The following is a 23,315-nucleotide window of genomic DNA, read 5'->3' as shown; positions in this document are numbered from 1 at the left end:
AATGCACAGGTTTGGTAGGTTTCCCTAGGTGCCGGCTGAGCTAGAGGCCAAAATCTACAGGTAGGCACTTTGCAAAAAACACCTCTGTTTTCTTTCAAAAAATGTGATGTGTCCACGTTGTGTTTTGTGGCATTTCCTGTCACGGGCGCCAGGCCTACCCACACAAGTGAGGTATCATTTTTATCAGGAGATATGAGGGAACGCTGGGTGGAAGGAAATTTGTGGCTCCTCTCAGATTCCAGAACTTTCTGTCACAGAAATGTGAGGAAAACGTGTTTTTTTAGCCAAATTTTGAGGTTTGCAAAGGATCCTGGGTAACAGAACCTGGTCAGAGCCCCACAAGTCCCACATCTTGGATTCCCCTAGGTCTCTAGTTTTCAAAAATGCACAGGTTTGGTAGGTTTCCCTAGGTGCCGGCTGAGCTAGAGGCCAAAATCTACAAATAGGCACTTTGCAAAAAACACCTCTGTTTTCTTTAAAAAAATGTGATGTGTCCACGTTGTGTTTTGGGGTGTTTCCTGTCACGGGTGCTAGGCCTACCCACACAAGTGAGGTGTCATTTTTATCTGGAGTCTTGGGGGAACGCTGGGTGGAAGGAAATTTGTGGCTCCTCTCAGATTCCAGAACTTTCTGTCACCGAAATGTGAGGAAAACTGTTTTTTTTAGCCTCATTTTGAGGTTTGCAAAGGATTCTGAGTAACAGAACCTGGTCAGAGCCCCACAAGTCACCCCATCTTGCATTCCCTTAGGTCTTTAGTTTTAACAAATGCACAGGTTTGGTAGGTTTCCCTAGGTGCCGGCTGAGCTAGAGGCCAAAATCTACAGGTAAGCACTTTGCAAAAAACACCTCTGTAATCTTTAAAAAAATGTGATGTGTCCACGTGGTGTTTTGGGGTGTTTCCTGTCACGGGTGCTAGGCCTACCCACACAAGTGAGGTATAATTTTTATCGGGAGACTTGGGGGAACGCTGGGTGGAAGGAAATTTGTGGCTCCTCTCAGATTCCAGAACTTTCTGTCACCGAAATGTGAGGAAAACGTGTTTTTTTTGCCAAATTTTGACGTTTGCAAAGGATTCTGGGTAACAGAACCTGGTCAGAGCCCCACAAGTCACGCCATCTTAGATTCCCCTAGGTCTCTAGTTTTCAAAAATGCACAGGTTTGGTAGGTTTCCCTAGTTGCCGGCTAAGCTAGAGGCCAAAATCTACAGGTAGGCACTCTGTAAAAAAGACCTCTGTTTTCTTTCAAAAAATGGGATGTGTCCACGTTGTGTTTTGGGGCATTTCCTGTCATGGGCGCTAGGCCTACCCACACAAGTGAGGCATCATTTTTATCGGGAGACATGGGGGACCGCTGGGTGGAAGGAAATTTGTGCCTTCTCTCAGATTCCAGAACTTTCTGTCACCGAAATGTGAGGAAAATGTGTTTTTTTAGCCAGATTTTGAGGTTTGCAAAGGATTCTGGGTAACAGAACCTGGTCAGAGCCCCACAAGTCACCCCATCTTGGATTCCCCTAGGTCTCTAGTTTTAAAAAATGCACAGGTTTGGTAGGTTTCCCTAGGTGCCGGCTGAGCTAGAGGCCAAAATCTACAGGTAGGCACTTTGCAAAAAAGACCACTGTTTTCTTTAAAAAAAATTGATGTGTCCACGTTGTGTTTTGTGGCATTTCCTGTCACGGGCGCCAGGCCTACCCACACAAGTGAGGTATCATTTTTATCAGGAGATATGGGGGAACGCTGGGTGGAAGGAAATTTGTGGCTCCTCTCAGATTCCAGAACTTTCTGTCACCGAAATGTGAGGAAAACATGTTTTTTTGGCCAAATTTTGAGGTTTGCAAAGGATTCTGAGTAACAGAACCTGGTCAGAGCCCCACAAGTCCCCCATCTTGGATTCCCCTAGGTCTCTAGTTTTCAATAATGCACAGGTTTGGTAGGTTTCCCTAGGTGCCGGCTGAGCTAGAGGCCAAAATCTACAAATAGGCACTTTGCAAAAAACACCTCTGTTTTCTTTCAAAAAATGTGATGTGTCCACGTTGTGTTTTGGGGTGTTTCCTGTCATGGGTGCTAGGCCTACCCACACAAGTGAGGTATCATTTTTATCTGGAGACTTGGGGGAACGCTGGGTGGAAGGAAATTTGCGGCTCCTCTCAGATTCCAGAACTTTCTGTCACCGAAATGTGAGGAAAACTTGTTTTTTTAGCCACATTTTGAGGTTTGCAAAGGATTCTGAGTAACAGAACCTGGTCAGAGCCCCACAAGTCACCCCATCTTGCATTCCCTTAGGTCTTTAGTTTTAAAAAATGCACAGGTTTGGTAGGTTTCCCTAGGTGCCGGCTGAGCTAGAGGCCAAAATCTACAGGTAAGCACTTTGCAAAAAACACCTCTGTTTTCTTTAAAAAAATGTGATGTGTCCATGTTGTGTTTTGGGGCGTTTCCTGTCACGGGCGCTAGGCCTACCCACACAAGTGAGGTATCATTTTTATCGGGAGACTTGGGGGAACGCTGGGTGAAAGGACATTTGTGGCTCCTCTCAGATTCCAGAACTTTCTGTCACCGAAATGTGAGGAAAACGTGTTTTGTTAGCCAAATTTTGAGGTTTTGCAAAGGATTCTGGGTAACAGAACCTGGTCACAGCCCCACAAGTCACCCCATATTAGATTCCCCTAGGTCTCTAGTTTTAAAAAATGCACAGGTTTGGTAGGTTTCCCTAGGTGCCGGCTGAGCTAGAGGCCAAAATCTACAGGTAGACACTTTGCAAAAAACACCTCTGTTTTCTTTTTTTTAAAAAGTGATGTGTCCACGTTGTGTTTTTGGGCATTTCCTGTCACAGGCTCTAGGCCTACCCACACAAGTGAGGTATCATTTTTATCGGGAGACTTGGGGGAACGCTGGGTGGAAGGAAATTTGTGGCTCCTCTCAGATTCCAGAACTTTCTGTCACCGAAATGTGAGGAAAACGTGTTTTATCATGTTAGCACTGGTTAGCAGTTGTAAAGCACACAGGGTCTTAAAGCCAACAAAAATAATTTCAGCAAGCAGGAGCGTTGAAGGCAAAACGTTTTGAGTACTACCAACAAGGGTGTTAGGTCTACCACAGACCAACCCAATTAACTGTAAAGTAAAGATTAGACCTGACTCAAATATAATGTCTATGTCTCTGACAATGTCTATTAGTATGCATACACTTCTGTGCTTGATGGTTCACAAGGACAAGACCAAAATGAGGGGGCGTAGTGTCCTCTCATTAAAACCACTTCTATCTTGTGAGAACTTACTTTTAGTGTATTGATTGTCATTCAGTTTACTACCTCTGTTAAACAGGCTTGCCAATTTGAGGATGCCATATTTGAGGCATCATATAGATGTGCCAAAATGTGTCATCTGCACATGCATCAAAATCAAAATTCTAGTGAAGCAAGCTAAGCAGTGCCATAAGACAGTGCACAAATGTGTTGGATAATGTGATACTCAGTGGTGAGTTATGTTAGAATCCACACTTCAGGAGGGGGAGATCTGACTCTTTAGGAGGAAGGGTGACTGTGGCGTATAAATCAAAATTAAGGTAATTCACTTGAGTGCCTGGGAAGTAACTTTCATCTGCTACAGACAGCACATCAATTTAGATGGTCTGTGGTGCCAATATCTGCTAACAGTTAGAACAATATCAGTGTTGCAACACCAGCAACACCAGCACAAGCCAATAGAATCTGGTAACCATCTAAGGGGCTGCTACTTGATCTATTTCCGTGCTGCAGTTGGAACTGAAACCTAACTCAGCAGGGTTCAAGACTAAGATTTCATTACTTTTCTAAAACTTCAATCAGTAGAATAGGTCAGTTAATGGATCTTCATATCTCTAGAATCCGCGCTGGATTTATCCAACAACGAACGTACCATGACTTGTTGGAACAAAGCTGATATCATGGTGGTTTCTGAAGAGGAGTTATGAATTTGTCCAAAACATGATAGACTGTAGAGATTGTTATTTGGTCCCTTGATATATTTGGGATTAGTGGTAATCCTCATGTGATCTATACCATGCAATGAACTGATCTCCCAGGCACGGTAACTGGCTGCAAATGCAGAAATGTCTGCTCACATATTTTCAAGTGTACTACAGTAAAAGGCTGACCTACCTTATATTGGATATTGAAAAATAAATGATTAAGCAGATCAGGCAACAAACATGCACATGGTTACTGTGTTTGCAGCAGCACAACATATATCGAATTTACACCACAGTAAAAATGTATACTTTTCACAGAAATCCATCAAGTGACTGGTAATGTCAAAGGCAAGTATTAAATATGTATGACAGCAGTACACCTGTCAGAGCTCAAAATCGAATGTCACAATAAAAGTCATTGATACTCAGGTACACAAAGTATCATGCCTATGCCAGTATGCAAAGTGTAAACCATCATGGTTTGCCAGCTAATAGGAAGGCGTACAAAGCAGAATCCAGGAAACAGGACTGGGAGGCATGAAGTCTTGAGTGCAAGCCCTGGGTCATACCATCCCGCAGCTGCATCACACAATGCAGTGGCTAGTCAAACAATGGTGATGACAATCACATGCTTTCGACAGGCTGCCAAGAGGTGCTGGTGGTGCGGCATAGCTGGTAATTGCCATATAGAATCCCCACATGTGTTTGGAGCAAAGACTGCACTTATAATCCACAATTAATGTAGAACATAGCAGTGAGGCAAGTCCTTAAACTAGACATGTGGAGCACTACCAAAAAGCCCAATAATGATTGCCAGTAGCAAGGGAAGAAATCTCTTACACACATTTCTGCATCACACACTATGCAATCTATGACACAGGACCTACCTTATGGCTATTGAAAGTCCAACTGTAACTCAGTTTCAAAATGGTTCATCTCTTAATTATTTCCTCTTCTAAGAATTCACACACTAGAGGGTGTTCCTTCTCTTTTCAGATATGCTAGCTCTACTGTAACATGCTCCGACAGAGAATAAAGATTATCTATAATTATCTCAAAATGAAAAACATTTAAAGGCTGCTCACAAATGTATGGCTGAGCTACTTTGTAGACTACAATTTACACTCAACTGTACAAGCAGCATGAAAAATTATTTTTCAAGCTTCATTTGAATACAGCTTAACATGTAGGATGGTGCTGCATGTTTCTGCATCAAGTTTGGAGCACATCTCTGCACCAAATAAATGACACCAATGCACACCACTAATAGCTGACACCTCAAATCACATCTTCTACTAAGGAGGACCCAAATTTTGCGATGGAGGATGTGGAGAAGATAGGGGTAAAATACTTATTATGTAATTATTCTTAGTCCTGATCAAAATCTTTAAGCTTTTGTGTGTCCCAGATTTCTCTCAAACTGGCTCAGAGTATAAATGTTCCTGTAACTACAGAAGGAAAATGCTTATGGTATATTTTTGCAACCTTTAAGAGGAGGATGGGTTTTTGTTCAAGCAATATTTTTCTCGATTAGGGAGGTCTGTCTATAGGATGTGAGGGCTTCAATTACAGGAGCAAGAAGAGGTGTTTCTAGGAGAAACCATTTTTTGGTTTTATCTGGGATTTACACTTTTCCTTCTCCTTACTCAAAGGTCATGGAGATCTATGATGTGTAAGAGATCCTAAAAAATGTTCTTGTCCTCATGGACCTGCATCACCAACCCCTCCATTTCAATTACTTTAACTAACTGTTTGTGTTGTGCCCTTTCAAACATTCATGGATGCTAACTATTCTAGCTTTTTCGTTTCTCATTTATTCATTCTTGCAGCTCAGGGCATTGTCCAGGAGTTTGAATCCTACTTCTCAGAATTATCAATGCATTAGTTGAAGAAGGTTCAGTCCACTTGACTTTTAAATCCAGTTGTTAGGCCTTTCATTGCTACGGTGGTCTTCGCCCAATGTTTTTGCCTTTTTTGCTCCATTTTGTTTGTGGAATTATTTTTGTTGGCCCTAGGAGTCTGTCCAATGCTAACCAGTGCTTAATTGCTTGTGCTCACTCCCCTGAACATGGTAACATTGGCTTTTACCTGATTAGCTTTTTTAATTTACATATAAGTAGGCCTGGGTGAAACTTGTCGAGTTTCACTCCGTGGAATTATGTGGAGTTACATAATAAATTCTGCGAGTTTCTTTGGAGTTACGTGAGTGGGCAGAATTCAGGCATGTTGCACTGCTCATGCTAAATGTTTGTGCTGGAGAGGCACATCAGAGGGCGCTGCTTCTTTCTGGCATTCCAGAAGATTGTCTACGCGAGCAGCAGCTTTCTCACCCTCAAAACTTCTCGACATGCTGCTGCCGCCCACCTTGAGAAATCTCATTGGGATGTATCCTAGCACCCAGAAAAAGTGCTAGGGGATGCAAATTTGCTAACATTTGTGAACCACGTGTGAGAGAAAACTCTTCCATGCAGCTGTTAGCAGAGTCTTGCCGTAGCTCCAAGCAGAGCATGGAGTGGGCAAACCTTCACAAAATCCACTGATAGAGCTGCATTTTTTACCCACTCCTACTAATAAGTCTCCTGTAGATTTGAAAAGCATATATCCAGAATCAATAAATCAACTGCTACTAGTAGACCTGCAGCATTTATTGTGCCACCCACTTAAGTAGCCCCTTAAAACGTTTCCCAGACCAGCCGCTGCAGCCTGAATACAGTTTTTAACCACTGATTCAATGTATCCCAAAGTGAAGCCTTAAACTCCCATTTTATTGCAAATTAGCCACCCCTAAGGTTGGCCCTAGGTAGCTTAAAGGACAGAGAGTGTAGAAATTAAAATGTCGGAAATGTACTTTTAAGAATTACATGTCCTGGTAGTGAAAAGCTCCAAAATGTGTTTTTCCATAAATAAGGTAAACTTGGGTTGTCTTATTACATTTAACAAGTGGTAACATTTGATTGGGGACTGATAGGCAGTTCATGTTGGGTGTCTCTGAAATCCTCTTTAATGGTAAAGCTACATTTTAGGTTAGAATTTTGAAAGTGCCACTTTTAGAAAGTTGGAACTTTCCTCCCTTTGCCATGTGGTGCCTGCAGCCTGTTCTAGGTCACCTGACTGGGTGTGGTTGGCAGTTAGACTTTGTGAATTCCTTCAGTCACACAATAGAGGGATTAGGTGTGCCTGTCTGCTGGCAGGATGGGGGCAGTCCTGGGCATAGCTCCACTTGCAACTGAATAAGCTGTGCTCTGCCTTTACACAAAAAACTTGCATAACTGCATTGTCCACCAGCATGAAACTTGGACAGAGGAGTCAGGAAATTCCAAGCACTTTAAAGACAAAACCTCTAGAAACTTTTCCTAATTCAAAGAACGTGCCAGGTATAAAAGTAGGGCCCTCAGGCCCACTCTTCAGTTCACGTTCTAGACCTGCTGAACAACTCTCAGAGGACTGTCTGCTGTTGTGGCCAGTCTTGTGCACTCCAAAAAACTGCTTTGCCTAACCTGGAAGGACTGCTTTTCTGCCTGGAGCCTGCCATGAAACCCTGATAAGCATGCTGTGCTACTTGAGCCCTGCATCTTCACCTGAACATAGGACTACCAGAGTGACTCCAAGGGGTAGTCTCCTGCTCAGAGACACAGGGGCCATAACAGGCTCCCACTATCTTGAACCAACACCTGTTCCCAGCCTAAGTGAAGTCAAACCCCCCCCCTCATCCCCCTACCACAGGGGTGCCATGCCAGGCCTGGAACCTTGGTGATGCTGCTAAATGGTCCAAAACTTTGGACTTAGAACATTGTTGGCTATGAACTGGTCGCAGAATAGAAAGAACACCAGGACCAACCTGCTTGTTTATCTGCCCAAGGTGAATAAGCTGTTTGATCTGATTTTGCAGCAGTTCCCATAAGGTTCTTCTTTGCAGCATCAAATCCTTATTGGCAGTCCTTCCCAAAGAGGAATCCGGCCTCCTGGACCTCTCGTCAACTAATCATGCTGAAGATGTTCAACTTAAAAAGAAATAACTACGTCCTAATGTGGAAATCTTCCTCGCGACTTCATGACGCAGATCCCCGATGGCAATGCTCACTCCTTGGACATTTCCTGAAGCCGTGCCCTGCTTAACTTTACATTCTCAAAACACTTTCTACAGAATTCCTTCTATGTCTGAAGGTAAGCATTGACCAGGCCTAATCCACTTCTTGTATCTGACCCACGCTTCATTGTGGTTGCCCATATTTTTAACTTTGACCTGTTGTCACAAGAGTAGAGGTTCGCAGTTGGTCCTTTTATCTTTTAGTTGCTAGCTTTTATTAAAAAACTTACAAAATCATATCTCCAGTACTACTGAATAGATGTTTATTGTTTTGGCGTTAAATACCTTATCATTTGTACTTTATTTTTCTAAATCAGTGTGGGATTTTGCTTGTGTTGTGTTTTCACTTTATTACTGTTGGTGTGCTGCACCAATACTTTACACATTTCCTCTAAGTTAATCCTGACTGCCTTTTGCACCAGGCGACCCAGGGATAAGCATGGGTTAATTTAGTGACATTTTGGGGTTCGCCCTGCCAGGGATTGTGGCTGTTGCTTGAACAGAGGTTACTCCCACCATGCAAAAACATCACAATTTCTCACAGCAGTCAGATCACACCCATAATAAAAGTGTAATTTATATCCAAAAGGCCTTCAAAACTTCAGACAAATCCCTATGTGCCCCTCCACCTTCTGTCTCACATGTAAGAAAACCTACTAAGTTCTTTGCAGTCAGGATTTTGACCAACATGCAGCACTGAACAGCTACACTCCCAATTCATAATGCATTCCTACATATTATGGATGATGGTTATGTCTTTTTTCTTGTGTTTGTAAGATGTTGAACAGCAGTGTACAACACAGCTGATCACAATACTCACCACAAGTTTCTTTCCATCAAAATGTGAAGAAGAACAAGCCCTGAAACGGTTCTCATCATTTACCATCTAAGGTTTTCAATATGTCAAAACATCAGACTTCAGATATTCCCTCTTACCTCTAAATTTAGTGGCCATTCCTCCAATAGAGCATACACAAGACAGCTGAAACAGTATTCCATATTCTATAAGGCCTTATTTGAAGTCAACTTAATGCAAACCATAAGTAAAAGTAATTTAAGAGATTTTAAAAGAACCTGTCATTAACTATGAATGAACATGAAGTCAATATTATAATAACAGAAAGATTGCTCCAATTTATGTATTCCATTCTTGTTCATTCTAGATAATATTACTTACCACTAACTTACCATCTTGAGTGTTGCACAGCATTTGTTGCATACCTGCATGTCCAAGACCTGGTGGGCCACCTGCCATGGTCTAAATAACCTCATAACTTTTTCACTCATGGATAGAAACTCATTGCTATCCATCATAACTAAGGGCTTTATGTACAAAGCTATATTGCAGTTGCAAAGGCTCAGATTTGCAAAACCCAAGACTTTGCAAACACAAAATACCTTTTGGCTATGTAGAAAACCCACATTGTGATTCCGTAACTCATTCATGAGTTGCAAAGTAGGTTTCCAAGTCCATACCAAATCACAATGCGGAAGGGATGTCTCATCGTCTTTGCATATTTCTTAAGGCATTTGTAAATGGATGACAACTGCAGTTGTGGACACTAACACCTCAAAGTAAGTGAAAACACGTCTAATGTTGACTAAAAACTTTTTAGGAGTAGGCAGTGGACATTTATTTTAATGTATCCTATGTTCCTTCAAGGAAAATAGAAATACATCATGTTTTCCTTTATGGAAAACATGATGCATTTAAAAATGGTTTATTTAAAAGCAAGTACAGACATTGTGGTCCACCATCCTTGTGATGGCAGTGAATAGTAGTGGGCTACAATTTACAACCTACCTCATTAATATTCATGTGTTAATCAAAATATGACCAACTACAATTTGGTATTTTGCTAACTTACCAATTAGATTAGTTCACAAAATACCAGTGAAATTTGTAAAAGTAGGTAAGCAAACTGCCATCACCTTTATTGAGAGCATGCATTGTACATAAGGTCCAAAGCTGTCCATGAATTAATATTACTCTGTAATTATTTTGGAAAAAAATATGAAATAAATAAATAATGACTAGACCAATCTTATTTGCATTGTTTATGAACATAATAGGGAGCAAAGAATATATAAGTATGCTTTGGTGGTGGTTGAATGCCAGTGGTGCACAGTGTCTAGGAGAGCCTTTTGTGATGGGCACTGAATTTATGGAGCCTAAGAACTGAAGTGCAATGCTTGGTGCTTTAGGTGTGATTGTAAGATGTTTGGGTGCACACTGTAATGTTCTGGTAGGACGGCTGAGCAAGGTGGAGAGGTGAGGGGCTCTTTGTGGTCTGCCTTGAACACCATATTAGTAGTTTCATACAGAGCTTAGGTTCAGGATGAGAAGCATCCTGCCTGAAGTTATCATGGGAAATATTTATAACAGAGCTCAGTTTTAAATGGATACAACTAGTAAACATTACTCTATCAAGAACATATTGAGCCAGGATAACCAGGACACTGCCCCAATAGGCATCTAGGATCTGAGTAGTATGTTTGATCTCAATTTGGAGCCGATCATTATTTGTAAACCCATAATTTGCATATGCTTTTCTGCCCTACCTACACCTTCATAAGTGATTTGTTCACTGGCGTTCACAATCTGTTAGCTGCCCCTGACACACCTCAACATCGTATGACATGTCTGCATCTGTCATATCAAAACTCGGTACCATCCTCATACACTGCACTGCATTTCTGCAAGTAAAAACAATAACTATAAAAACATTACGAAAGCCAATTGGTTTGGCCCTTGCAAGATGCAGACACCCACAAATATAGCATGCAAGGATGCCACGCTTGCACTTCTGCACTCACAATGAAGACCCCTCACACTGCACTAACACAGTCATTTGCCCCACTCACATAAGCAGAACTTTCAAACCATAGACCGCCTATCCATCACTCACAAAAGACCAAGTTAATCCTGCATTCACATAGACACACCTGTCACAATGCACTCATAAATCAGGGTGGCTACCCTACACTCACACAAGCACACTGCTCATACAGGTACACTGCTCACTAGGAAGGAGCAGAGTCGGGACAGATAGTGGGATATGAGGCACAGGCTGAGTATCTGGTCCATCAGGCACTAGTGGAATTCAGAGATGTTTAGGTAAGCTACACTGAAACCTGAATTTCCACTGAGGTTATCTAATCTCCTATCAAGCCCTTCTTGGACCAACACTGCAGACAATGAGTCTGATCTCTGTGGAAAAAAGTCCTGCATGCTTTCTAAAACACAAGCTGATCTACTGCTCGATTGTGTGTATGATGTTCTGAAGTGTTAAATCAATGTGTGACTGGCACTCTACCTAATGAATAACTGAAGTAGGATTACAGAAAGCCCTTTTTCTGTAAACAAGATTATGAATTATTTTTTTTTAAACATGAGGCTGGTAAGACATCTAAAACATTGTTTTGGTTAGACAAAATACACACAGAAATAGAGTACAGGGAGCACAGCAGGCCCTTGGCTCACACACATAATACATACAGCACTGGCCAAGAGCATCATAATTTTCCCTGAAAGACATAGAACAAGTGTGATGCTGCAGGACCTACATAAGTTTCCTTCAAAGACATGGAACAAGTGTGATACTATGGTGTCAGCAGTGCAAGCTTACTTCAAAGACACAGAACAAGGGGTAGACAGTGCAAACTTCCTTCAAAGAAATGGAGCAAATATGGTACAGCAGGGCCAGTGCAAGCTTGCTTCAAAGAAATGGAACAAGTGTGGTACTGCAGAGCCAGCCAGTTCAAGCTTTCTTCAAAGACTTTGAACACGTGTGATACTGCAGGGCCTCTGCAGGTTTCCTTGAACATGTGTGGAAGTAGGGAGCACTATTGAACATCTCCTTAAATACAATAAATAAGCAGCATTTCAGATTAGGAACCGAGACAGAGCACACATAGCAAGATTTGCACATGTAGAACAGGTGCAGTACCTGGCAGGAGTACTTGCTTCCCTCACACCCATAGAACATATACTGATCTGTCCAAAAACAATGCAAGCTTCCCTTGCGTGACACGTAACATGGACAGCAAGCTGCAGTCCAAGCCAGTGTGTAAAAGCACACACTCATAATGTGGAACATTGCCAGTAGTGTAAATTCCCCTTACAAACAGCAAAGGTACAATATGGTCAGCAGTACGCTAGGATAGCCTCACATACAAAAAAGGTATCACACTGACAGGAGCATCTAAGCTTGTTTCAGTGGCAAAATACCCAGTATAAAGTAGGGGTGTGTGAGTCACTGAAGGATTGAGCCAGATGCTAGGCTATGGTTCAGCTTGATGTCTTTTTAAGCCCTTGTGCCCAAAATGAGCTTGCATGGGTTCTGCCTGCTACCCACACTGTAAGGTCATAAACCAAGAATGAAGGACAAAGCATTAAACTTTGATGTCATACAGGAGCAGGAAAGGGAACCACTTAGTATGGAACCACAAAACCAGAGATCAATCCTGGTTTGGCCACATGACCAAATTGTGTGATCCTAGGCAATTATTTTATTTTATTATGCCTCCTAATTTTTCATTATTGGATGTGAGAAAAACCTGAAATAGGTGAGGATGTGTGCTATACGAAAGCCTCTCTTGTGTTTGACTTACTGGACTATAATTCTGATTCATGTAAAATAAAAATATAACCCACATAGGTTACACATAACAATTGACTTGCCTCTTAATTCACGAATGGTTTTGTCATTGAGGTGGAGGGATGGGGCATTTATTTTTTCAAGTTCATGTTTAAAACCTCTCACTTTTAATACATGATTTTCATTATAGTGATATAATCTGATGTATTTATCTGAAATACGTGTTAAAAAAATATACGTTTTTGAATTTTGAAGGCATTGTGATAGTTTTACATAATATTTGTTGCACTACTTCCATGCCAGATGCTCCACAGCCAAGACAGGCTCATAAAGCCAAGACAGACCCATGGATTGGTTCTTCCTTGGCTCGCCCACCTCTACTACAGTACTGTGTATAACAGTTACTTGAGTTTGCCCTGTCTCAGTCTCTCGCTCTGGTGAGAAACATCTTGTATTCCCAGATTCTGGCTGGTTTCCACAGGTCTCAGAAGAATGCGTATGTCTACTTCTAGTATTAATAAGGAGGAATTGTGGATTTGTAACACTACAAAGTTGATTAGTTAGTTAAAATGAAAAATCAAAGCTCAATTTTTTTTTTTTACAATTACAGGAATCTCTCCTAAGTAAGTCTGTGCTCTTTTACTAACCACCGCTGTGTGCCCTACAAACATCAGGCTGGACACAGTCCTGTCTTCAGGAGCCACACAGCAGCATGGGCATAACTTCTTTTTTGACTCTGCTGGCTGAAAGAAGCAAGGGCTGAACGGCTCACTCTGCATATACAAAAGTGTACATGAGCACTATTTGGCCATTGAGTGAATGCACAATGAGGCCTTTCCGCAGCTGCTTCAGTGGATTTTGTTCCTCAAAGTCTGACTCCTGCAGCTGGTAAGATTGGATGGAGCTAACAGCAAGCGCACAGTGCTGTAGGAGCTCCTGCGGCCCTAGTATCCAGTGGTGCTGAAACAATTTTCAGACTGGGTGTGCTGCCAAAAATGTTACATCCCTGAACTCATAGAGATCCTGAAAATTCCAAGCATTACACAGAGAACACGTGTCACAAATGAGCCTCAACCATTCAGAAGAAGAGTGATTAGGCTGTGCATTGCATTTAGAATCACACTGTCACAAATATGTTATTAAAACATGGTATGGTGGCACACCACCGTTTACAGGCAGCATATTTTCTTTTGAAATGATCACTAAATTTGCACAGACATAAAATGTTACTAATAAAACTATATAGAGCACAAACAATAATTTGTGGAAATTGTGTTTTAGTGAATATGGAATTTGCACATCACTGAGTAAAGTGTATTGATCCTATTAAAATTGTTGTTTCCATCACACTTTAGAATTAAGAAAAAGTGTTACATTTATTCATTACTGTTTATTTCTCCTGAAATATTTGTACAGTTCATTTATAGGAATTTAAATGTTATTGTGTGTTGCCTTTCCTAAAGTCATCCTCAATCACTGACCTTTACAATATCAGCATTCTTTTTTTAGGCTTGCTGCAGCACCATCCCACACACATACTTCCAGCACCTATGCAAGTAAGTGCCCTCACTGTTGTAGTCAGGCCCTTCCCACTACAAAGTCACGACTCATTACACTGCCTCGCTGGCAGCTATGGGGAACATTCTTTACCGCGTATTCTTTACCACAGATTGCCTTTACTATGCAGTTTTTACCATGCATGGGTCTTTGCCATAGATGCCTTTACGTTGCATAATGGTAAATATTAGTAAGTAATTTTACATTTTAGAAATAATTGCTTGGGTTTGTTTTACATTTATATTCCCTTTATTATGTCATAAAATTATCATTTATTTTCCCCAAAATTATAATAATATGTTTAAATGTCGGCATGCAATGGATAGTATTACATGGGGAGGTGTATTAATACTCAGGTTTTGAATAATAATACCTAGGTATTAAACTTTACATTTAATTTATTATTACTTGTAATGGTAAAATAAACTAAAATGAAATTTAGGTTAAGTTTTAGGCATGGAATGCAAAGGCTATGGTATATTGGGTGTGGAAGTGTTTTAGTACTCAGGTATTAGATAGTAATGCCTGGTTATTACATTTGTAATTCATTTATTAATTATTGTAATGCAAAAATAAAATAAAAATATATTTAAGAAAAAATAGGATATGTTGTAGGCACAGAATACAAGAAATGTAGGGGCATTGGATGGGAAAGTATCATTCACTCAATAATATGTTTATTGGAGCCACAACCTCTTTAACAATAAATCAGCAATACAAAATGTCAGTGATATTTAAAACTATCAAACTCCCTGGTACAAACATCATAAAACTCACTCAAGGTACAAAAAAGGGCCTGATTCTAACTTTGGAGGACGGTGTTAAACCGTCCCAAAAGTGGCGGATATACCACCTACCGTATTACGAGTCCATTATATCCTATGGAACTCGTAATGCGGTAGGTGGTATATCCGCCACTTTTGGGACGGTTTAACACCGTCCTCCTAAGTTAGAATCAGGCCCTTAGTAGCTGTATATATTTTGTACATAGTTTATTTATTAATTGGGATTACTGGTGTACATATTTCAATATATCTGCCCGTTTATGATCTCTTCTTTTGGTCTTTGCATTATTTCGGAGGGGGGTGGTTTGTGGGTTGTGACAGTGATCTGTGGGAATGCATTGATGTGTGTGTTGTAGTGGGTGTGGGTGGGTGGGTGTGTGCCGGTAATCTTTTCCCTCCCCTGTGTCGTAGGTGCCGTACTCACCGATGTCTTCCGCGCCGCCGGGCGTGCTCCTGGTATATGAGCAGGAATAGGAGTGCGGGGATGACCTGCAACTCTGGCTCCATACTGCCGGAATCTCGCGTGGAGTGCGTAGAGGTGAGCGTTTTCCCGTTCGTAGTCTGTTTCCGCCGTGTTCTTATCGGCGGTGCTCCCGCCCCGGAAAAGGTGGCAGATTGGTGGGTCGTAATAGGGTGGGCGGTACTTTGTCTGCCGCCGGGCTGTTGGCGGGAACCGCCGCGCTGTTTGTTTGTACCGCTGTGGCGGTCGGAGTGTTAAGTTGGCGGGCTGTGTTGGCGGTTCCCGCCAGGGTCAGAATTGCATATTTTAGACCGCCGGCCTGTTGGCGGCTTGGCCGCCGCTTTATCACCGACCGCCAGGGTCAGAATGAGGGCCTTAGTCTGGGGTGAGTTCTCAATGCTGTCGATTGACAAGCTGCTGACATGGAGGAAAGAGGTGCTCAAAGTCAGTCAGTCATGAAAATGAAAAGTAAGCAGAAGCACAAAACTGATGGACACAAAAGTGATGTCTCCACAGAAAAGGAAGTTGTGATTCCGGTAAGTATTTTTGATTCCACATGAAGGTAAATGTCGCACCATTGGACAGATATGCAAAAGCTTTGGGAGGGAGAATCATTTGTAATAGATTGCAAGGCAAATGAAAAAGAAAGTGTGTCACAGCAAGTAGACAAAATGGCCGCCCAAATGTTCCAGAAGTGACGTTCAACGCATGCCCACTAGGCCAACCTGCAACACCATTTGAGTCAAATCAACACCAAATAAAGTGCATTGTCATCTAAATCATCATCAATATCAGGTGAAAGTAAAGAAGATGGTAGTGCAATGTTGAAGTTTACCCCAGAAAAATGTGTGTTGTTAAACTTACCACAGGTGAAGAAGAATACCAGTCAAAGAAAAATTGACATGAAAAATCACCAGAGTCATTCAAACATTGTCTGAAGGGTACACTGAAAATAAGCAGTTGTTCAATACCTTTCAGTATCGACAGTGGTGTATCAATAAATATCTATGCCTGAGGAGAGATATAATCAACTGTCTCCTTTGCCATGACTGATGCCAGTGAGAACTAACTATATTCATGGGTTGCATCAATGCTATTGAAAAGTCAAGGTTCACACAAGAAGACAAAAGTGTAAGCACCCAATCATGTTCTTTAAGACATGGTGTCAAGTGCCTATTTACACAGTTTCGGCACAGCTGCTAATATTGGACTGATCCCAGTGAACTACAACATGAATGCTCATCACAAAATAGTAAGTCAGTTCCCTTCTATGTTTCATGGGTTAGCAAAACATAAGACTACCAACGTACAATTGCATATGAATGAGGACGTCCGTCCTGTTGCTCAAAGACACATACAAATTGCATTTCATTTACAAGAATCTTTTGAAAAGGAATTTGAATCATTACTTAAACATGATATCAATGAGTGTTCTACTTGCCTAACACCATGGGTTTCTCCCATAGTGGTAATACCAAAAAGGACAGTGAAGAAGCTGTATGCATCTGTGTGGAAATGTAGTATGTTTTGCGACTTCTATCTTTTGTTAAGACAAATATATAGCATCCCTTTGTTGAAAAGGATGGGGTTTGAACAAGCCAGACACACCCTCCTTTATTTACAGATTGATGGAAAATGGCCCTCTCTGAATGGTCACCCCAAACTTTTTGCCTTTCTCCTCCTCTTTTCCTGTCCTTGTATTTGTTGGCTTAAGGACTCTGGGCACCTTACCACTGCTAACCAGTGCTAAGGTGCATGTGCTCTCTTCCTAAAAATGGTAAACGTGGCTCAATTTATTTACTTGTAAGACCCTATTAAAGTGCACTACAAGTGTCCAGGACCCTTAAATGAAATGCTACTAGTGGGTCTGCGGCACTGATTGTGCCACCTACATAAGTAGCCCTTTACCCATGTTTCAGGCCTACCACTGCAGAGCCTGTGCATGCAGTTTCACTGCCACTTTGAATAAAACTCATCTTTTATTACGTATGCAACACTCCTAAGGTAGGACCTAGGTAGTTTACAGTGCAGGGTGCTATGTACATAAAAGGCAGTGCATGTAAGTTTACATGTCCTGGTAGTGAAAAACTCCCAAAATCATGTTTCACTATTGTTAAACCTGCTGCTCTCATAAACCAGCATTGGGAATTCCCTCATATACTTTTAAGTGGTAATTGCTGATCTGAAAGGAGTGGTGTTGCATTTTTTGATAAGTGTGGAATGGTAGTGCGAAATCCTGCTTACTGGTGAAGTTGGATTTTACATTACTAATTTAGAAATGTCACTTTTAGAAAGTAGGCATTTATCTGATCCTTCTGCTCTTTGTGCCTTACAGCCTGTCTCCAATCCAGGTCTTGTCTATGTTGGGTGACAACTCCCCTTGTGCATTCCATCCAGACAGCCATAAACACAGGGCACTCAACTGCATCTTCATTCATTTGCATACTGCTGGGGTTTCCTGTGCAGGAAAGGGTGGAGGGATTCTCATTTGCACTTCAAAGGGAAGTGGCCTGACCCCAACAAAGGACTGATAACCCCCCACAGATCTCCTGTCAGACAGGACTGAGCTTAATGGGGAACTGGTGCAATTCAAAACCACACTTTGAAGTCTCCTCCACTTCAAAGGTATGTTTGAGTATAGGTACTGGGGCTCTGACACCCTCAAATCAGACACTTATGGACCTACAACTGGACTCTGTCAGAAGGACTGCTCAAAAGACTCAACTGGACTGTTTTTCTGGAAGGACTACTTTTATGCTTGCTGCCCTGCTGTCTGCTGTTCCCTGACTGCTGCTAGGACTCTGCCTTCCCACCACAATCAATCTCCAAGGGATTGTTAGATTGTCAAGGACATCAAGGATTTTAACCATCTGCATCTGGACTCTACAATCTGGGAGTCTGCCCTGCTTTGGAAGTGGGCCTAAGGTGCTCTACCTTCTGTGGTGTTCATCTGAACTGCTCCAAGCAACCCAAAGCCTCTCAAAGCTTCACCGCTCAGCTGCCAGCCCATAGGAACCGATGCACAGCAACACCAATCCCTGAAAAGCCTCCCTGCACAGCTCCCAAAGATTGATGCAAAAACTCACCACGCCCCACAAAGCCTTGCCGCACAGCTCCCCAGGATCAACGCAAGGCAATGCCAAGTCCCACAAAGCCTCACTGCACAGTTTCTCAGAATCAATGCCAGATGGCGCTAAACCTCGCAATACAAAGCCTTGAAGACCTTACACCAGGATTTCAGGTACTGTGTTCAGTGGGCCAAAGTGGGTCCCAGCAGTCCATCAAAGTAAGCCTTAAGGTGGGACTTTGTCCCGGTCCAGCGCAACCAGATTACCACAGTTAGAGCTTTGCGCTTCTAGGCACTATTTTCACCTAAATCCTTATAATTGCATATCTCAGGATCTACGTACTGAATTTTTGACATCTTGGTCTTGTTTTATTTATAAAATCATAATCTATTTTTCTAACCTGGTGTGGCGTCTTTATGTGGTGTTTTCATTGTGTTTCAGTATGAGTTATTGCACACATATTTTACTCATTGCCTTCTAAGTTAAGCCTACCTGCTCTGTGCCAAGCCACCTGAGAACGTGCAAAGGATAATTTAGGTTGTGTTGTGACTTACGATGACTAAGATTTTGGTTCCTACTTGGACATGGTGCATACCTCTGCCAACTAGAGACCCAATTTCTAGCAGAGATGATGTTGAATATCAAAGTATGTTTTAATATGGCACATGTTTTAATTGGGGATTTGCAATTAAGGAAGAGCCTTCAGCCCTGATGGTGAGCTCATAGCAATAACCACAAGCTCATAGTTCATAGACCACAAGTTGCATTGTATACTAGTTTATGAGTTTGTTTTACTTACAAGTTTTATAATGAATCTTTTAAAAAATGATACATTATTGTACTGTGTATGTTCTATCTTTTATGATTTTAATTAATCAAATAAAGATAATTTGAAGATGATGATAACACAATTAAATTACATGAAAGTCTTCTCTCAGCTTGATTTGATAAAAGGTTATCATCAGTTGAAACTCGAGGAGAATTGTAGGTACATTATAACCTTTTCCACACATGTTGGTTTATTTCAATATAAAAGACTAAGGGGGTGATTCCGACCCTGGCGGTAAATACCGCCAGGGCCGGGGTCCGCGGGAGCACCGCCAACAGGCTGGCGGTGCTCCTTTGGGCATTCTGACCGCGGCGGTACAGCCGCGGCCAGAAACGGAAAGTCGGCGGTGTACCGCCGACTTTCCGCTGCCCAGGGGAATCCTCCATGGCGGCGCAGCTTGCTGCGCCGCCATGGGGATTCTGACCCCCTCACCGCCATCCTGTTTCTGGCGGTTTCGACCGCCAGGAACAGGATGGCGGTGAGGGGTGTCGTGGGGCCCCTGGGGGCCCCTGCAGTGCCCATGCCAATGGCATGGGCACTGCAGGGGCCCCCGTAAGAGGGCCCCACTTTAAATTTCAGTGTCTGCTTAGCAGACACTGAAATTTGTGACGGGTGCTACTGCACCCGTCGCACACCGTCCACTCCGCCGGCTCCATTCGGAGCCGGCTTCCTCGTGGAGGGGTGCTTCCCACTGGGCTGGCGGGCGGCCTTTTGGCGGTCGCCCGCCAGCCCAGTGGGAAACCCAGAATGACCGCGGTACGGTCTTCTGGCGGTTCCCGCTTGGCGGGCGGCGACCGCCGCCCGCCAAGCTTGGAATGACCCCCTAAGGGTCTGAGCATGATGTTGGCAGTCTGACTGTGGGACCACCAATACGGTGGCATGGAGGATGTTGCCAAGCCAGTGGCCTCCCCACCACCCTATTATGACACTACTGCTGGGCTGACTGTAGTGCCTGAAGCACATGCCACCGCACAGCATTGACAAATGCACCTCAGTGCATGTGCTTTACATATTCATTTGCTTTCAACTCTATTGTAGAGGCAGAGTGGTTCTGCTCCGTTGCCCTTTCATCTGTATCCCCAAAGGTAACAGCTCTGTCCTTGAAACAATTTAGAAGTACTACACATACCTCCAATGAATCCTGGGCTCAGTAGATCTCTACTTTCAACAAAAGTGCCCACTATATTTTAGGGGCTTAGTGCCTCTATGTACTCAGTTTGTCTTGTATTTTCCATCTTCTTGTTCTGAAAGAAAAAAATGACAAAATATATTATGAAAATGTTTCTTATCTAAACGTTTTTGTGCATGAATGTTTCAAATTGATTAAGTATTTTGATGATCTGATTTTGAAAGAAAAATATAATGTGCAGTACGTTTGTTTGTGGAGGGATTTCATGTTTTTAAATTGGTTGAAAAGTTTTTCTTTATCCTGTGAAAAGGGATTTTTTTTATTTTATTCATAGTACCCTGCTGAAAGTAAATAGGTTAGCTGAATTAAATGTTTGGGCATAGATATTTCAAAGAATTTTTTTTTCCTGCTTTAAGGAGAAACCATTTTTTTTTTTTTTTTTTTAAATGTGTTTAGGTTATCATATGAGATGGAATTTGGCCTTTAGTTGAGAGTGTGTTATTGAGGACCTCTAAGGAAGTTGGTGGTCATCTTTTATTTATTTTTTTATTAATGATGTAATTCTGAAATAGTGTTAAAAAGAATTATAAAATATTTTTCATATGTTTTAAAAAGGTTGTTTCATGCTGTCTTAGAAACCCAAACATTATGCATTTAAAACACTCCTTGCAAACATTTATTTTACATGTTTGTTTTCCAATTATGCTAATTGATTTGCGTTTTCAGTGCAACATGTTAGTAAAAAAGGGTTATTAATGTTCATGCAACAGTTGCAGAACTTATGTACCTATCGATTTGGCAAACTACAGAAAATTCAGTTTCTTCCAAATCTGGTATTTCTTTTTTTTATAAAGGATGGTTAGATGTTGATCTGTATTCTTAAAATAAAGAATAGGCCAGAAAGGGGATAGTAATTCTGCTCCTCAGCCACTGTCCAGCTCCTTCCCCGAGTTGGCATAGGGCACAGTAGGAATAGTAAATCTCCCCTCTAACCCATTATCCAGCACCTTCCCTGAGTTGGCAGAGGGGGGAGTTGGAATAGTAAATTTGCCCACAAGTCAATATCCAGCTCCTTACCTGAGTTGGCACAGGGCGGAGTTGGAATAGCAAATCTGCCCCTATTCATTGTCCAGCACCTCCTGTGAGTTGGCACAGAATGGAATATGGTATTTCTTTTTTATAAAGGATGGTTAGATGTTGATCTGTATTCTTAAAATAAAGAATAGGCCAGAATGGGAATAGTAATTCTGCTCCTCAGCCACTGTCCAGCTCCTTCACCGAGTTGGCATAGGGAACAGTAGGAATAGTAAATCTCCCCTCTAACCCATTATCCAGCACCTTCCCTGAGTTGGCAGAGGGGGGAGTTGGAATAGTAAATTTGCCCACAAGCCAATATCCAGCTCCTTACCTGAGTTGGCACAGGGCGGAGTAGGAATAGCAAATCTGCCCCCATTCATTGTCCAGCACCTCCTGTGAGTTGGCACAGAATGGAACTGGAATTGTAAATCTGCCCCCCCTCCCTTATCAGTGCCCAAAACCATCCCCAAGTTGGCACAGTGTGGAGTAGGAGTAGTTAAGTCTACTTCCCAGCCACTGTCCAGCAACTGATCCAAGTTGGCACAGGGCAGGTTTGGAATAGTGAATCTGTTCTCCAGCCAACACCTTCCCAGAAAAAAATGCATCACTTCTCAAGCAAACAGAAAATGTACTAAAAAAATGCATGGCTGCTACACAGTGGACGGCCTTTTCCAAAGGTTGACTGGTCACCTTTCGGTAGTTTATTGCTGTGTTTGTTTGTAAAAGAAATATTAATAGGTTGAAACCTTTGGTATAACAATATTAACATGCTTGAAATCGACGACATAATGTAGTAACACTGTTACAAAATATGCCACATAATTTGCCTTTTCTTGCTGTATAATTTTGTAAACTCTGCCACCTAATTTAATCCTCTCCTGTCAGATAAATCCAGTGGACCTGGGTATAACCAAATGCCACTGCAAATATTAGAGCATGCTACTGCAGTGTTTTCTACATAATAATGGAACCACACTTGACACATAGCACCTGCTTTATCATTTGCGGTACTCAGCAAAGCACATTTAATTTCTAACCGAAATGGATCAAAAGTAATTGCAAAAGAGTGACAGTATTGCCTATCAGAGTTAGTTGGCTACAAGCAGAGAAATGGAAGAAAAGCCCCCCAGATTGAACTAGTTGAGCATATTTGCAGAACAAGAGGCTTTAGGAAGCACACAAGCCCGTGCACACCAGAAACACTTATAAGATCAGGGAAAACATTTTCTTATAGTTGTCTGTCTTCAGGAAGAAAACGCACAGCTTTAGAAACGTTAACATTTCACAGTAATTTTATGCTTGCCGATTTCACACACCTTGTAAGTAGGAAATAGTGCTGTTATCTGGTGGAAGGGTTTACTGGCCAGAAAGACGTCAGTACCATGGACACACTCGTTCCATTTTAACTAAAAACTCAGACAGTGCATCAACCAGTCAGGTCGGTGAAAGGGAGAGTTATCCTACTAAACTGTCCGCTTCAATTTATTTAAACTTGTAACTCCCCCGTCAAAAATATTAGCATCAAATGAGAACCTATTGCGCGGCTGGGGAATTTCTGCTAAATTCTGCATTTATCATTACTTTGACGTGCAAAGCAGAGCAACGCTTCAAACTATGGTGGTCATTCCGACCGTGGCGGTCGGCGGTGAAGCGGTGGTAAGACCGCCAACAGGCTGGCAGTCTTTTTTCATGTATTCTGACCATGGCGGTTACCACCATGGCCAGCTGCCGCTTCACCGTTCCGACCGCCACGGCGGTAACGACCGCCGGCGGTATTCCA

The sequence above is a fragment of the Pleurodeles waltl genome, chromosome 8 (genome assembly GCF_031143425.1).
Source record: "Pleurodeles waltl isolate 20211129_DDA chromosome 8, aPleWal1.hap1.20221129, whole genome shotgun sequence".
Taxonomy (NCBI): domain Eukaryota; kingdom Metazoa; phylum Chordata; class Amphibia; order Caudata; family Salamandridae; genus Pleurodeles; species Pleurodeles waltl.
This window is presented reverse-complemented; position numbering follows the sequence as displayed.